Raw genomic sequence first — 16,297 nt, forward strand, 5'->3', positions numbered from 1 at the left:
ATATCAAGATTGGAGGTGGGCAGCTTTTCATTTACATAACAGCACATACTCCCTGCTGTGCTGCATGACATGCCAGAAATCCCCCCTATATATGTTCCATACATGGAGCTGTAATCATACAGAACTGATACAGTTCAAAAGCTGCCATTTTGGTACAGCCTATTTTCACACCTCCAGTGGGCTTCTTACTAGCAACTGAACTTTCAGAAAATCTGGATCAGTAAAAATGTATTAAAGAGGAGAGTGATTAGGGTGCAGAGAAAAGGGAAGTTCAGTATTTGGGGAATTGGTAGTGTATAAATATGAATGACTTTGGGATTGCATTTCTGTGGACACGTGGCACTTCTACTTCTTTTACTGAGAGCTGTGACCATCACACACTTCCTGCCTGCTCCTGGGCGGGAGACACCTCACAAACCCTTACACCTCACTTCCCCACCCCATAGATGAGAAATGATCAGATTTGCCATTTATGTGTTAAAATTCAGGAAGTAAAAATAACCCATTTTTCTCCTTTTGATATTAGAATCCCTTCTGTGAAAGTTACATGCATTTGTCGTCGTATTTGTGCACGGTACAAGTGATGACGCTGCTTAATACAGTGAGCAATAAAAACTAGGTATTATCCACTTTCACGATAAACCTCCCACATGCAAAAAATATCCCAAGGCAATAGAATATATTTTCGTTTCATTTTGCCTAGTATGTTTTACTGTGTGAAATACTAATTATGAATATTTTGTTGATTGTCTTTAGATAAATGGAAAGAGCCAAAAGTCAAATTCTGTCCTGATTTCATAAGGTGGCCTGAACTAGCCAGGTGCTGATTCTCCTTTTTATCAGACCCTTATTTAAACAAGGAAACAAAAAGGTTCATATTGAGAAACTGTTGAGGTAAAGGTAGCTAAGGGGACACTCCAACCATGAATCCTACCCCTCAGCGACATTTCTCTTCAGCTGGTACCATCTGTTTTAGGCTGTAGGGTAGGTACTAAGCTTGCAGAAAATCTGCATGCCCATTTAAGAAGCACTGGTCACTTGAGGCTGGGTGACAATGAATTTGAGCGAGTTCAGTAAACGGGAATACTGTAAAAGCAGCAAAGAATCCTGTGGCACCTTATAGACTAACAGACGTTTTGGAGCATGAGCTTTCGTGGGTGAATCTCATCTGCCATGTTGTCCAGAAAGGCTGTACATGTGTATTGTGAACTGGGCCCTTATGTTGCAGAAATCTTACAAAAGAATTTTGAAGATGGTAACTCAAGGAGGACTAGTCAGCTAAGACCCTTCTCCCATGCAGCAGCTCTTTAGCACTCACTCTCCTTGTATGCAGTATTAGCCATGTTTGGCCTATATGGACTTTTTTGTAAATTAAAACTCTGTTTCCAGACAGCATTAAACATTTTATATTACAAAATTTACCATGTAAAAAGAATTTCATATTTTTATTGAAATTGCTAGGGCATTTGGCCTTCTTTCTTTGTGATTCCAGTGTCTATTAAAGCATGAGTTCTCTCAGTACTTCAGTGTTGTGTCCTAGGATCACATTTCTAATGGATTGTTTAGTCCTCTGACTTCCCTACACCAGATATCTGGCCATGGACGACTGCTAACTACCTTCATCCTCAGACTCCAAATAAGACATTTGTCATGCAATAATTTACATGCTGTGGCTACGGAACATCAGCGGCCAGTTCCAACACTATCACAACTGTGACTGTCTACTAGTGTGGCAATGGGAGGGTTAGTGAGCACTCCTTTTCCTTCCTGTTGTAGACGACAGTACTCCAGTCAGGAAGAGAAATAATGGTATGGACACTTCCTCTTCCACCAGCAGAGATGGTAGAGCCAACATATGCACAATTTCCTTGTTTCTGCCAGCAGCAATGAGAAGTGGAGGGGTGATATAACCCCCGGCCTCTTTGTCTGCTGGAGCTGTGGTAGAGGGCAGAGTTAAACAAGCTTGTTTGGTTTAAGCTAGACTTTCACCGTGATATGTGTAAGGGCAGTTACTGCTTAGATGCTGCGACGACATAGGCAGCAGGCAATAAATAGAATTTGCCTTTTTATTGTATGTAAGGTGTGTCTGTGGAGCCTATCGCTCAGCTATCTGTGCAAACTCTAGTTGTACAAGCAGAACAGACTGTAAGAGGCCTCGCCCTGAAACACCAAGCTCTCTCACCCTCAGGGTCTCCAACACCTGGTAAGAATTAGCAAATTAACCTGTGGTAGCATTGCTTGGACAGGCTGCTTGGTTACCACTTAACTCCTCACCTTTTGGAAGGCGCTTTCCCAGGAGCGAGTTCTGATTGCATTCCTGCCCTGTCAGCCAAGCACCCTATTTCCATGGTGATGAGCAGAGTGTTAACAACAGGATAGATAGCTCCCGTTTTTTCCTATTGGCCTGCCTCATTCTTGTTCCTAAGCTGGTGGCACCTCCTCACGGATGCATAAGGAATACTGTGTCTATTCCATTCAGAGATGTATTTTTAGAGTGCCAACCACTGCAATATCTCATTGCACCACTGGACAAACATCAGGGATTTGGCTGAAAGTTTAATATCTGAATTTGTCCAACTACATTCCATGGGACAAAAGTAGATGATCAGGGACACTGGCATTTAGACAAAAGCCAGTGCAGCCTTTCCCAGAATCCGACATACAGTACATTCTCTGTGCATCTGAACCACACACCTCAATGTTGTAGCCTTTTTGCTGAAACATATAACTTTAGTCTTTTGATATAAAAGGGAAAATGGCTACATTCTTATTTACAGTCAATTATATGACCATATTTGATGTTATATGGTAATAAACCCATCCTTTTGTCTTGGAAGCCAATCATCAAGAACACACACAGTAGCAGAATTAGTGAAGGCAGGAAAACAGAATTCTTCCTTTTAGTGGAATACTGATCTCTCTACAGTCTTGTAAAGCCACCAGCTTCCATGCTGATGATCATGTTCAAAAGGTGTAAGAATAATATACCTTTTAGGCGGATGGTGAGATGGGCTATGAGCCCAATGTAGTGTCTGAACTTTAAATGTGAATTTCCAGTCTTCTAAATGCTCAGCTATTTTCAAACACTAACTTTGAGATTGTTATAAAAGTAGTTTTAGATTCACAGTTTGGTGTATGAAAAGTCCAGAATTTCAGACATGCCTGATATTCTGTAGCAACTCCAGTTGGGAGAAACATTATTAATTTTGGAAATGCTTCTTCCTTCATTGCAAGCAAGCAAGAAGAATTTAATTTATCCTCCCTTTGTGTCTGGGTTTGCAGGGGCTAATGCATTTGGCTCCTCTTCTCTGACCTGATTCTTTTGCACTGCTTATGTGGGACAAAGGAGCTGGAATCTGGCCAGCTGAGAATTCCCCAGTGCTCTCAACTGATACAGGGCAGACTCATGGGTGAACCATCCTGGCCATTGCCCCCTTGTGTTCCACTCCATTCAGCCATTTTCAGCCGGGCTATGGACCCCTGGGGGATAAATGCTACTGTCATAAATTAGAGCAGCCACTAAGTTGCTCCAACTCAAGCCAGACCAGAGCTGACACAGACCTGTCCACAGAATCAAGGAACCATAACCGGATCCCAGACAGCACCCACCACAGTTCTTAGTGTAGGTGAAAATCTAGCCTAATATACCTATTAGCAAGTTTTTTGCAGGGCTCACAAAATGAGAGAACTTTCCATTTGTTTAACCTTTAATAACGCATACGCACAGGCTTGTAATCATGTTGTAAATCTGCCATAGGATATTTCTGCTAACTTCTCAGTTTGCAGATGAAATGTGTTTCCGTCTCTTGGAAGGTGCAGATTCTGCTGCAAATAGCCTGGAGCCATTGAGGTGCTAATACCTTTAAAAATGTGATATCCACAATCAAGAATGGCAAGCCCAACCAACATTATTTTCATGAAGAAACTGAAATCCCTACGGAGTCAGCAGCTCTATACGCAGCTACAGCAGATAAGGCACTGAGTCCGTATCTGAGTTGTGGAGCCTGCGTGGAAGGGATAGCTCAGTGGTTTGAGCATTGGCCTACTAAACCCACAGTGGTGAGTTCAATCCTTGAGGGGGCTGTTTAGGGATCTGGGACAAAAATCTGTTTGGGGATTGATTGGGCCTGCTTTGAGCAGGGGGTTAGACTAGATGACCTCCTGTAGCTAGCTGGGTAGCCAAATGGTGTCCGTATGTGGGGAAAGTTGCAACAGCAGACCACAGTCAGCCTACATCCTGAAAACCACCTAAAGGAAAATAGTAAAAGCTTGAGAGCTTAATGCAGCCCTTGCTGGGCACTTTATTGTTCTTAGCCTTCCAGACAAAGTCAGTGGGATGTATATCCACAACAGTGTCCAAAGCTATGTCTACACTATGAAATTAGGTCAAATTTATAGAAGTTGATTTTCTAGAAATCAATATTATAGTCAAATATGTGTGTCCCCACTTAAGACCATTAACTCAGCGGAGTGCGTGAACAGTATTGAGGCTAGGGTCAACTTCCGGAGCATTGCACTGTGGGTAGCTATCCCACAGTTCCCGCAGTCTCTGCCGCCCATTAGAATTCTGGGTTGAGCTCCCAGTGCCTGATGGGGCAAAAACATTGTCACTGGTGGTTCTGGTTAAATGTCGGGCCCCCTCCCTCCATGAAAGCAATGGCAAGAAATCATTTCTCACCTTTTTTCCTGGGTTACCCATGCAGATAACATACCACAGCAAGCATGGAACTGCTCAGTTTATCATCACCATATGTCTCCTGGGTGCTGCCAGATGTGGGACTGCATTGCTACACAGCAGCAGCTCATTGCCTTTTGGCAGCAGACGGTGCATTACGATTGGTAGCCATTATCATCGTCTCCCATACGAAGCAGCCGTTGGGTTGGCCATTGAAAAGGGGGGAGGGGCTGCAGTTTTCGAGTTAATGTGCAGCACAAACCTGTGACGAACTGGGAATGTTCTTAATGTTTTCTCTGAATACTGTGTTGGTGCCTCAGTGTCCCCATGGCAGTTCTTAAGTATCTGGCAGAGCAATGGCCAGTGCACCTAAATGCCTGACACTCTGTCTCCTAGCAACTGATGGCCTGGGCCTCTCCTCTGTAAAGGTGCCAGCTGAAGGTGTTGGAGACAAAGAGATCAGGTGACCTCCTGGCCCGGGAAAGGGGCTGAGCAGAGAGGAGGGGCTGAAAGGGGTTGTTAGTCTGGAGCTGGCTGGGGTCAAGGGTGGAGGGCAGACCTGGGGGTCTGGATCACTGCCCCCCAGAATGGACCCAGCTGAGGGGTCCGGTTCGCTGTATCTACAAGCTCTGTTTTAGACCCTGTTCCTGTCATCGAATAAACCTCTGTTTTACTGGCTGGCTGAGAGTCACGTCTGACTGCAAAGTGGGGGTGCAGAACCCGGTGGCTTCCCCAGGACCCCGCTGGGGTGGACTCACTGTGGGAAGCACACGGAGGGGCAGAGGATGCTAAATGCTCCAAGGAGAGACCCAGGAGGTGAAGACGTGTGAGCTTCTTGCCCTGAACAAGTCTGCTCCAAGGGAGAGGAGGCTCCCCAAAGTCCTGACTGGCTTGGTGGGGAGCAGTTCCAGAGCATCGCCCGGTAACTCCGTGACAACTGGTGGCAGCGGTGGGATGTACTGCACCCCGTGAATGACGCTGCTTGCAGTAAGTGACTGGGGAGCAGTAAAACAAAGGAGGGATAATGAGGACCAGGCGTGCTGAAGGCTCAGAGAGGGATGGTTTCAGGAGGCAGTTAACCTCTGGGAGTGTGTGACCAGCGAGAAGGACTGTTGGAGTAACGGGGTCCCCCTGAGGACTGCAGCGAGCAGTCTCGGGCGGAGGAGCTTGCCACTCGACCTTGGGAAAGAGAAGGATCTTTGCAGTAGCAGGGTTCCCCTGGGGATTGCAGGAGCAGTTCCAGGGGCGGAGGAGTCTGCAGCTCGACCCTGGCAAAGAGGTGGTGATCATGAGAAGGGCTGGCACACCAGGGGTTCTTCCTGGAAACCATGAGGGAGCCAAAAGCACACAGGCCTGTGAGTCCTGAGCCACTTGGGAACGGTGAAGTGATGGCCTATCACCATCTCCTTAAGAAGGACCTTGTGATCCTGTGCACAAAGAGAGGGTTACGCATGGGGACGTTCACCAAGGCACAGTTAATCGTGCAGTTGGAGAAGAAGCACAGCTCTGAGGAGCAGATTCCTGGCCCAGATGGGGCTACAAAAGGATCTGAGAGCAGCTGGAGCATCAGCCAGGCATCCCCGGGAGTCTGGTCCCCAATCAGACAAGGGTCTTCACGATTGGGTTCCCCATCAGGAGATTGGAGACGGATGGGATGGGAGCAGAGCCCGAGAGAGCGAGAGGACCGTGAGAGAAAGCAAGAGCCCGAGGAAAAGCTGCAGGAGAAGCAGCAGCAGCGTGAACTGGTGATGGTGGAGCAGAGAGACATAGGGGGCTGCCCAGGGGTCAGTGGGGAAACACGCCTGCAGGGGCGAGACCCTGGGACATAAAGAACTGTGGTGGTGCAGCCCCAGATGCTGAGGGACTGTGGAACCTGGGTAAAGGTCCCTGAGGTTAAGCCCCTCGCCCTGCCTATGGCCCAGATCCCGGTGCAGACCCAGAAGGGGTCGGGCTGGCTGGTAGTTGGGGTTCTCCAGGATATCGGCTGGGAGGCCCTGTTGGGGGGTGACTGTCTCCCCATGGGACAGGATCCAGGCCCCGCTCCTGTAACCGCCGAGGGTTTGAATTCAAATCCAGGGAACCAACTGGCTAGGATGGAAATGGTCAGTGAAAATGCAAATAACCTGGCTGGCAGGAGGGAGGGACTGCTGGGCTCAGGATACCTGCCTACCTGTAACCAGCCCCCTGGGGCTGAGTGGGAGGGAGAGATGCTCCCCGCCCCCCTGCACACCGAAGAGGGGGCTCACGCTGGCTCTGATGCTGTGACCAGAGCAAAGAGCTCGCTGCCTGGCCCCACTGGGACAGCAAGGGCAGCGCTGAGCACGGGGGGAGCTGAGACCCCAGCTGAGTGGGAGGGAGAGATGCTCCCCAACCCCCTGCACACCGGAGAGGGGGCTCACGCTGGCTCTGATGCTGTGACCAGAGCAGAGAGCTCGCTGCCTGGCCCCACTGGGACAGCAAGGGCAGCGCTGAGCACGGGGGGGGAGCTGAGATCCCAGCTAAGTGGGGGGACACCCGGGCAGGGCAGGTCAGCTGCCAAACAGGTTTGCCTGGTCCAGACGTGCTGCTGGGAAGTGATTTCACAGCAGGGAGTGAGCTACCAGGGACAGGGCTCAGGGGGGCTATGACCCCAGGCCCAGGCAGCGAGAGGGAGCAGGTCCCACTCCCTGCCCCAGCAGCTGGATCCCAGACCGAGCTGCAGAGGGATCCCTCCTTGGAGAAGCTGAGGGAACTTGCTGGCCACAGCGCTGCAAACCCCCTTGGGGAAGGCTGCAGGGACAGAGTCCTGCTGGAGAAGGGATTCCTGTACCGGGAATGGGCTCCTGAACGGGAAGTAGAACTGGGGGGAATCGGAAGGCAGCTGGTGGTGCCCCAGGAATCCACAGGGTTCTTCCCATTTGAGCTGCTGGATGGGAGGAGAGTGAGGGGACCCCTGGACCTGAAGGGGGAGGATTGGATGGAGAAGGGGGAAGACCCCCTGGGGGATCTCTTCCCTGAGGTGGGAGACAATCTCCCCATCAGGTGTTCCCCGTTCAGAGTCACTGGGAAAGCAGCCCAGAACCTGGAGAAAGAGGTCAGAAACATGCTGGCTTTAGATGGGATCCAGCCATTTTACAGCCCATGGGCCTCACCCATGGGGCTGATCCCCAAGGGAAACAGGATGATCTGATTTTATGGGGGCTTTCAGAAGCTTAAAGCCATCACAGTGTCTGATGCCGACCCCATGCCTAGGCCTGGGAAGATTCTAAACAAGCAGAGGGCGGTGAAGAACTTGGCCCTGCCATCTTTAGCCAAACCTGGGAAGAACAGGTGTCCCAGGTGAAAAGGGGGCTGGGCTGCCTCAAGGAGGCGGGACTGACATTAAAAGCTGGAAAGTGCAAGGAGGGACGGCAGAGGTGTTGTGTCTGGGCCACAAAGTGGGAAGCGGCTGCCCAAGCCCAGAGCTGGCCAAGGCCAAGATGGGGGCTCTTAACCAAGAGAGCCCGAATCACAGACCGGAGGGCTGGGAAAAGACCCAATCCCAGCTTGAACCCCAGGGGTATTGGGGTGGCAAAGGGTGTGGGCTGCATAAACCTTCCCACATGCGGCCTGCAAGTGCCATCAAGCACACCCGACCTAAGGGAGGGCGTGAGACTGGACTGTCCTGGTGTAACTCACACCAAGGAATGGGAGAGATGCTGGGACATCCATGGGAACCTTGGTGGGTTCGAACTTCCCCAGGTCACTGGCTGGAGTGACCTGGCTCAGTTCGGTCTCGAAGGGGGGAGAGATGTGACGAACTGGAAATGTTCTTAATGTTTTTTCTGAATATTGTGTTGGTGCCTCAGTGTCCCCATGGCAGTTCTTAAGTATCTGGCAGAGCAATGGCCAGTGCACCTAAATGCCTGGCACTCTGTCTCCTAGCAACTGATGGCCTGGGCCCCTCCTCTGCAAAGGTGCCAGCTGAAGGTGTTGGAGACAAAGAGATCAGGTGACCTCCTGGCCCGGGAAAGGGGCTGAGCAGAGAGGAGGGGCTTAAGGGGGTTGTTAGTCTGGAGCTGGCTGGGGTCAAGGGTGGAGGGCAGACCTGGGGGTCTGGATCACTGCCCCCCAGAATGGACCCAGCTGAGGGGTCCGGTTCGCTGTATCTACAAGCTCTGTTTTAGACCCTGTTCCTGTCATCGAATAAACCGCTGTGTTACTGGCTGGCTGAGAGTCACGTCTGACTGCAAAGTGGGGGTGCAGAACCCGGTGGCTTCCCCAGGACCCCGCTGGGGTGGACTCACTGTGGGAAGCACACAGAGGGGCAGAGGATGCTAAATGCTCCAAGGAGAGACCCAGGAGGTGAAGACGTGTGAGCTTCTTGCCCTGAACAAGTCTGCTCCAAGGGAGAGGAGGCTCCCCAAAGTCCTGACTGGCTTGGTGGGGAGCAGTTCCAGAGCATCGCCCGGTGACTCCATGACAAAACCCAGCTGACCTCCGCGCACACATCCAATTCTCTGGGATGATTGCTTCACCCCTCCCCCACACCATGTGGCTAACAGCAGGGAACATTTCTGTTCAGCCACAGGCAAACAGTCCAGCAGGAATGGGCACCTCTGAATGTCCCCTTAATAAAATCAGCCTATTTCAACCAGGTGACCAGGAACAATATCACTCTCCTGAGAAAAACACAGAGAGAGAAAGAACGGATGCTGTTTGAATGCCAGCGAACACTGGGACCACACACTGCCATACTTTGTTATGCAACGATTCCAGACTACGTGCTACTGGCCTGGCGTAGTAAAGTGTCCTACCATGGAAGATAGAATAAGGCTGCCCTCCCCAGAAACCTTTTGCAAAGGCTTTGGAGAGCCTTTATGGAGATGTCCCTGGAGGATTTCCGCTCCATCCCCAGACACGTTAACAGACTATTCCAGTAGCTGTACTAGCCGCGAATGCCAGGGCAAATTAATCATTAAACACGCTTGCTTTTAAACCATGAATAATGATCTGAGCCATGTGAGGAGCCGATCATCTGCCGGCCCACCCGCAGGCACGACTGTGGCAGCTCCACCAGAGCCGCGGAACAGCAGACCCTCCGCAGGCACCACTGCGGCAGCTCCACCGGAGCTGCCTGCTGCCCCCTCCGGCAAAATGCCACCCACCAATTATTCTGGTGCCCTAGGCGATTGCCTAGGCTGCCTAAATGGTAGCGCCAGTCATTGCAAGATCTGCTGCGAGTTCCGCCCAAGAACATGTAAAGAACGAGAACAGCGGCTGAAGGTGATCATGGAGGCAGCCTTGTGCCCCCATTCTGACCTGGGCTCGAGAGACCCGACCCCTACGGTGTTGTCCTTGACATGGAGCGCCCTGGCACTGAGAAAGGACTCCTCCAGGGACACTCAGCACCGCCACGGCTCCTCACAGGGCCCATCTGATAGTAGGCACCGCTCCCATTCGCTGATGCCTCAAAAGAAGAAAAAGCTGGATGACCGTTCTCCTCCAGCTAAGCCTTGAGAAGTGCGACACCAGGCAGATCACTCCTCGGCCTCTCCTTCCAGGGCTGTGTCGACTCCTGTCCATGTGAGGCAGTCGAGTCCGGCACCTATGCAGCAGCTTCAGCTCCCGTCCACGCCGGAAGCGTACCAGGCCACCAAAGATCTTCTCCACTTGATGGCACCGTTCTCAGCGCTGATGGAGCCCCATTCTCCAGTGCATTCTAAGGGAAAGCCTGCTATGATGTCGAGGCACTCCCCTTCACTTTGTCCATTGGCACTTACACGCTCCAACAAAGAGCCTTCCCGCTCCCAGAACTCTTGGCATTTGAGGCACTGAGGATCGGCTTCTCCATGGTCTTCAGTGTCTGAGACCTCAGAGTTTGAGCCCGACTCCTATTGTTCAAGTAGGAGCAGAAACCGAAGAGCGAGGTCAGTCAGAGACAGAAGGAAGTATCAAGCATGGTCTCCACAGTGGCAGAACCCGCCTCAGTGGCCCTTCAGGACTCTCTGGACTTATCACCACAGCCAGGGAGGAACCCAGGGCCCACACTCAGTGACGTCTTCAGTCACCTCCGCCACTTTCATGATGCCTTCCGCTGTGCATACACACCCGGTGCCTTTCCCTCCAGCACTGTCATCAACTCCAGCACTGTGCTTGGCTCCAGCTTTGGTACCGGCCTTCGCGACAGCTAACCACCTGTTTCCCACGCCTGCACCGTTGTCGACATCAACCTCGATGCAAGCACCTACAGCCCAGGTGGCAGTGCAGATGCCTGGCCCCCTCGACCCTGGCGGCTCCTGTGAGTGTGCCAATGCAGCTCCCTCCGGTGAGACTGATGCCGACGTTGGCTATGATGCCTACGGCCCCAGCACTGTCATGGGCACCTCAGTGCCTCCAATGCTGCCCCAGGAGTCACGTGACCCTGGGCAGACAGCAGGGAGCTTCCACCACCAGCACACGCTTCCTCCCCTTCATCGCCAGACGAAGCATTGGCAGGGACATCCATAGCTCCTGCGTTAGAGGACAACAGAGTTCTACAGCAGTTGCTCCGCAGGGCTGCCCAAGGTTTGGGCATCAAGACTGAGGAGGTAATTGAGGACACGGATCCCATCCTAGTACTGTCGGGGCCTTCATGGGTAGCATAACCCTTCATAAAGACGGTGGTGGACACCACCAAGACTCTATGGCAGACACCAGCATTTCTGCCACCCACTGCCAAATGCAGTGAGCGCTGGTATTTCATCCCCTCCAGAGGCTTTGAGCATCTCTACCACCATCCGCCTCCGGACTCACTGGTCATCTATGTGGCTAACCAGCGGAAGAGACATGGTTTCCAAGGTCCTTCCCCAAAGAATAGGGATGCTAAACGCCTGAACCCTGTGGGTAGAAAAATCTACTCCACTGATGGTTAGCAATACGGAGTTGTAAACCAGCAGGCTATTGTGAGCAGGTACTCCTATAACACTTGTGCTTTCATGGCTAAGTTCACAGAGCTCATCCCTTCGGACTCTTGGTCAGAGTTCACCGCCTTAATGGAAGAAGGGAAATTAGTCTCCCACGCTTCACTGCAGGCAGCCTTAGATGCTGCAGATGCTGCCAAAAGAGTCATGGCGACAGGGGTAGCTATGGGGTAGGGGAGCCTGGTTACAAGTCTCAGGGTTACCCTACGAAGTCCAACAAACAATTCAGGACCTCCCATTTGAGGGTGAGACTCTGTTTTCAGAGAAGATGGACAAACGGCTCCACAGCCTAAAAGATTCCCAAGCCACCCTCAGACCCTTGGGCTTGCATACCCCTGCCACACAACAGAGACAATTCTGCTCACAACCTCTTCAAAGGTTACAGCAGCAGAACCGCCAGGATAATTCTAGGAGGAGGAATGGGAGCGGTAGGAGAAGGCAACATTCCTCCGCTAATCAAGGCCAGCCCAAACCACCCTCTGGCCCTAAACCAGCCTTTTGAAGGTGCGGTTGAGGACAGTGCACCAGACCAGAGACTGGATTCACCCCGCCTTACCTTTTCCTCCCTACTATCCCCTTTCTACCATGCATGGTCCCATATAACTTCAGACCGCTGAGTGCTTCGCATGGTAGAGAGGGGATACTCCATCCAATTCTGTGCCCTCCCGCCCTTCCCCTCCCCTCTTCAGGGACCCTTCTCATGAGCAACTTCTCATTCAGGAGGTGAAGTCACTTCTAGTACTAGGGACGGTGGAGGAGGTTCCACTGGAACACAGGGGCAAGGGTTTCTATTCCTGCTATTTCCTAATACCAAAGGCCAAAGGTGGCCTAAGGCCTATCCTGGACCTGCGCAACCTCAACAAGTTTGTGAGGAAACTATGGCTCCACATGATCTCCTTGACCTCCATTATCCTTTCACTGGATCCAGCAGACTGGTATGCTGCCCTTGACTTGAAGGATGTGTATTTTCACATAGCAATCGGGCACAACCACAGAAAGTTCCTCAGGTTTGTGGTTAATGGTTCCCATTACCAATTTACTGTCCTCCCTTTTGACCTGTCAGTGGCACCTTGAGTCTTCACCAAGTGCATGGCAGTCGTTGCTGCCTTTCTGCAGAGACATTAGATATAGGTGTTCCCAGACCTCAACAACTGGCTGATCAAAGGCCACTCCAGGGCTCAGGTGGCATTCATTAGAGCCACCTTTGAGAATCTGGGCCTCCTGCTGAACAAGATGAAATCAACTCTGTCCTTGGTCCAGAGGATAGAGTTCATAGCAGTTCTGAACTCAACCCAAGCCAGAGCATTCCTCCCGCAGGTGAGATTCCAGGCCCTTGACACCATAATCCAGGGACTCAGACAGTTCCCCATCACCACCGCGAGAAATGGTCTCAGACTTCTCGGCTACATGGCAGCCTGTACGTACATGGTTCAGCACGCCAGACTCAGGCTTCAGCCGCTTCAGTCGTGGCTTGCATCAGTGTACAGACCTGCCAGAGACAGCTTGGACAGGACAGTGACCCTGCCTTGCCCCATCCTTGACTCGCTCCTGTGGTGGACAGTCGCTCAGCAGGTGTGCTCAGGAGTCCCCTTCGCTGCCGCACAACCATCCCTGATGCTAGTGACAGACGCATCAGCCTTGGGGTGGAGAGCTCATCTGGGGAACGACAGGACTCAGAGCCTCTGGTCACAGACAGATCTCAGTCTTCTTATCAGTGTCAGGGAGCTCAGGGTGGTACACCTAGCATCAGTCATTCCGCCTGTATCTAGCAGGCCGAGGTTTATTGGTCATGACGGACAATACGACCGCGATGTTCTGTATCAACAAACAGGAGGGTGCACGCTCCTCTCCCCAGTGCCAGGAAGCCCTCAAGTTATGGGAATTTTGTATAGAGCACTCAGTCGATCTACAGGCGTCGTACCTTCCAGGGGTCCAGAACGAGCTGGCGGACAGCCTTGGCAGATCTTTTCACAGCCACGAGTGGTCTCTTCGCCTGGATGTTGCATCTTCACTTTTCCAGAGGTGGGACTGTCCCCTGATCGACGCAACAGGAAGTGTCAGCAGTTCTGCTCCTTCCAGAATCACAGTCTGGGCTCTACAGCGGATGCGTTCCTCCTCCATGGGGGGGACCACTTCTCTACACCTTCCCACCCATACACTCGTCCACACGGGTCTTGCTCAAGATCCGCAGAAACCGGGCTTGGGTCATTCTCATAGCACCAGCCTGGCCCCGCCAGAATTGGCACATGTCTCTCCTAGACATGTCAGTCAGAGCCCCGATTACCTTGCCGCTCTTCCCGGACCTTCTCACGCAGGATCACAGGCGGCCCCAGCACCTGAGCCTGAAGTCGCCGCATCTCACAGCCTGGAGGCTCCATGGCTGAATACGTTTTGAACAGGAGAGCTTCAACAAGTCAGACAGGTTCTCTTGGGCAGTAGGAAAGCCTCCACTAGGGCCATGTACCTGGCCAAGTGGAAGAGATTATCACTCTGATCAGCTCAGCATGACTTCCCCCTGGTGCTAGCCTCAGTGCCCCAGATTTTGGATTATCTTTTCCACCTAAAGCAGGAAGGTCTCTCCTTGTCTTCTCTAAGAGTACACCTGGCTGCCATCTCGGCTTTCCACCCAGGAGTACAGGGCCGCTCGGTTTTCACTAACTTCCTTGTTAGTAGCATGCTCCCTGCTCTACCTCTCCTACAAGGTCGCGCTCCTGGTGGCAATACCTTCAGCCTGAAGGGTGTCTGAGCCCAGGGCCCTCACATCCGAGCCGCCCTACACCGGGTATTTTAAGGACAAGGTTCATCTCAGTCCCTATCTGTCCTTCCTCCTGAAGGTGGTATCGCATTTCCACATCAACCAGGACATTTTCCTCTGGATTTTCTACCCCAAGACTCATGCAAGAAGCAGGGAACAGACGCTCCGCACTCTTGACATCCGCAGAGCACTGGCCTTTTACATCGAAAGGAGAAAACTCTTCAGGAAGTCGGTACAGCTCTTTTCGCAATAGCGGACAGGATGAAGGGCCAGCCTGTTTCGACACAGCGCATTTCATCATGGATTGTGGCCTGGATTACCGAGTCCTACAATCTAGCATGAATCCCAGCGCCCCCGATAATGGCGCACTCTACAAGGGCACAAGCTTCATCAACAGCTTTCCTGGCTCAAGTCCCCACGCAGGAAATTTGCAGGGTGGTGATGTGGTCATTGATGTACACTTTCGCCACACACTATGCAGTTACAAGGCAGGCCAGAGATGATGCAGCCTTTGACAGAGCAGAACTGCAGTCAATGGACAGCTCCAGCCCCACCTCCTAAATTTGCTTGGGAGTCACCTGATTGGAATCAACATGAACAGGCACTTGAAGAAGAAAAAACGTAACTGTTGTTGTTCAAGACATGTTGTTCATGTCCAGTCCAATACCCACGCTCCTACCCCTCTGTTGGAGTAGCCGGCAAGAAGGAACTGAAGGGGTGGCAAGTCGGCGGGGCTATATATTAGGCACCATGAGGGCACGACTCCAGGGGGCCCCCAGGGCAACCCGACAGATGCTGCTATGGGAAAAATCTTCCGGCCATCGTACGCGTGCACACACCTGATTGGAATCATCATGAAGAACACATCTCGAAGATGTTATGAGAAGGTGTGTAATCGTTTTTTCTCCTGGTGGCATCTGACTCACATGATGAAAAGGAACATGCGTCAGGCCGCACTGCTTTGGATCGTTATCAAGCAGAACCCATCATCAGCATGGAAGCATGTCCTCTGGAATGGTGGTTGAAGCATGAAGGGACATATGAATCTTTAGCGTATCTGGCACGTAAATATCTTACGGTGCTGGCTACAACAGTGCCATGCGAATGGCTGTTTTCACTTTCTGGTGACATTGTAAGCAAGAAGCCGGCAGAATCATCTGCAAATTGTAACCAACCTTGTTTGTTTGAGTGATTGGCTGACCAAGAAGTAGGACTGAGTGGACTTGTAGGCTCTAAAGTTTTACATTTTTATTTTTAATACAGTTTTTTTTTTACATAATTCTAAATTTGTAAGTTCAACTTTCATGATTGAGATTGCACTACAGTATTTGTATGAGGTAAACTGAAAAATACCATTTTTTAGCTTTTTACAGTGCAAATATTTGTAATAAAAAATAAAGTGAGCACTGTACACTTTGTATTCTGTGTTGTAATTGAAATTAATATATTTGAAAATATAGTAAACATCCAAACATATTTAAAATAAATGTTATTCTATTGTTAACAGTGCAATGATTAATTTTTTTAATTTTTTGACCACCCTAGTTCCAAGTTACTGCCAAGGTAAAGGCCCCACCAGATGTTGCCTTAACCATGGTCAGCGAAAAGGAGCAGAGGCAACACTCCGGGCTCTGAATCAGTCTCTCTGCACTTCCTAGTCCATATTCCAGCCTGCAGGTAATTTATAGGAAGGATTTATCAGCTGATAGTATAAAAAGTGAGTTCAGCGTAAACACCCCCCACACACGCGCACACACACACACAGCTGTTTTCTGGCTGGTGTTAATCAAGATCGAATTTGAGAAATTTTGGGAATTCTTTTCTAACCATATGGGAATCGTTTGCAAACAAGACATATTCTCTCTATACCCAATTATTTACTAATTAGTCCAGGTTTTTTGGTGAAAGGGCCAGAGTGTTTATAAGTAGAACAGGAATGTGACTGAA

Source organism: Gopherus evgoodei, chromosome 13, assembly GCF_007399415.2.
Source record: "Gopherus evgoodei ecotype Sinaloan lineage chromosome 13, rGopEvg1_v1.p, whole genome shotgun sequence".
Taxonomy (NCBI): Eukaryota; Metazoa; Chordata; order Testudines; family Testudinidae; genus Gopherus; species Gopherus evgoodei.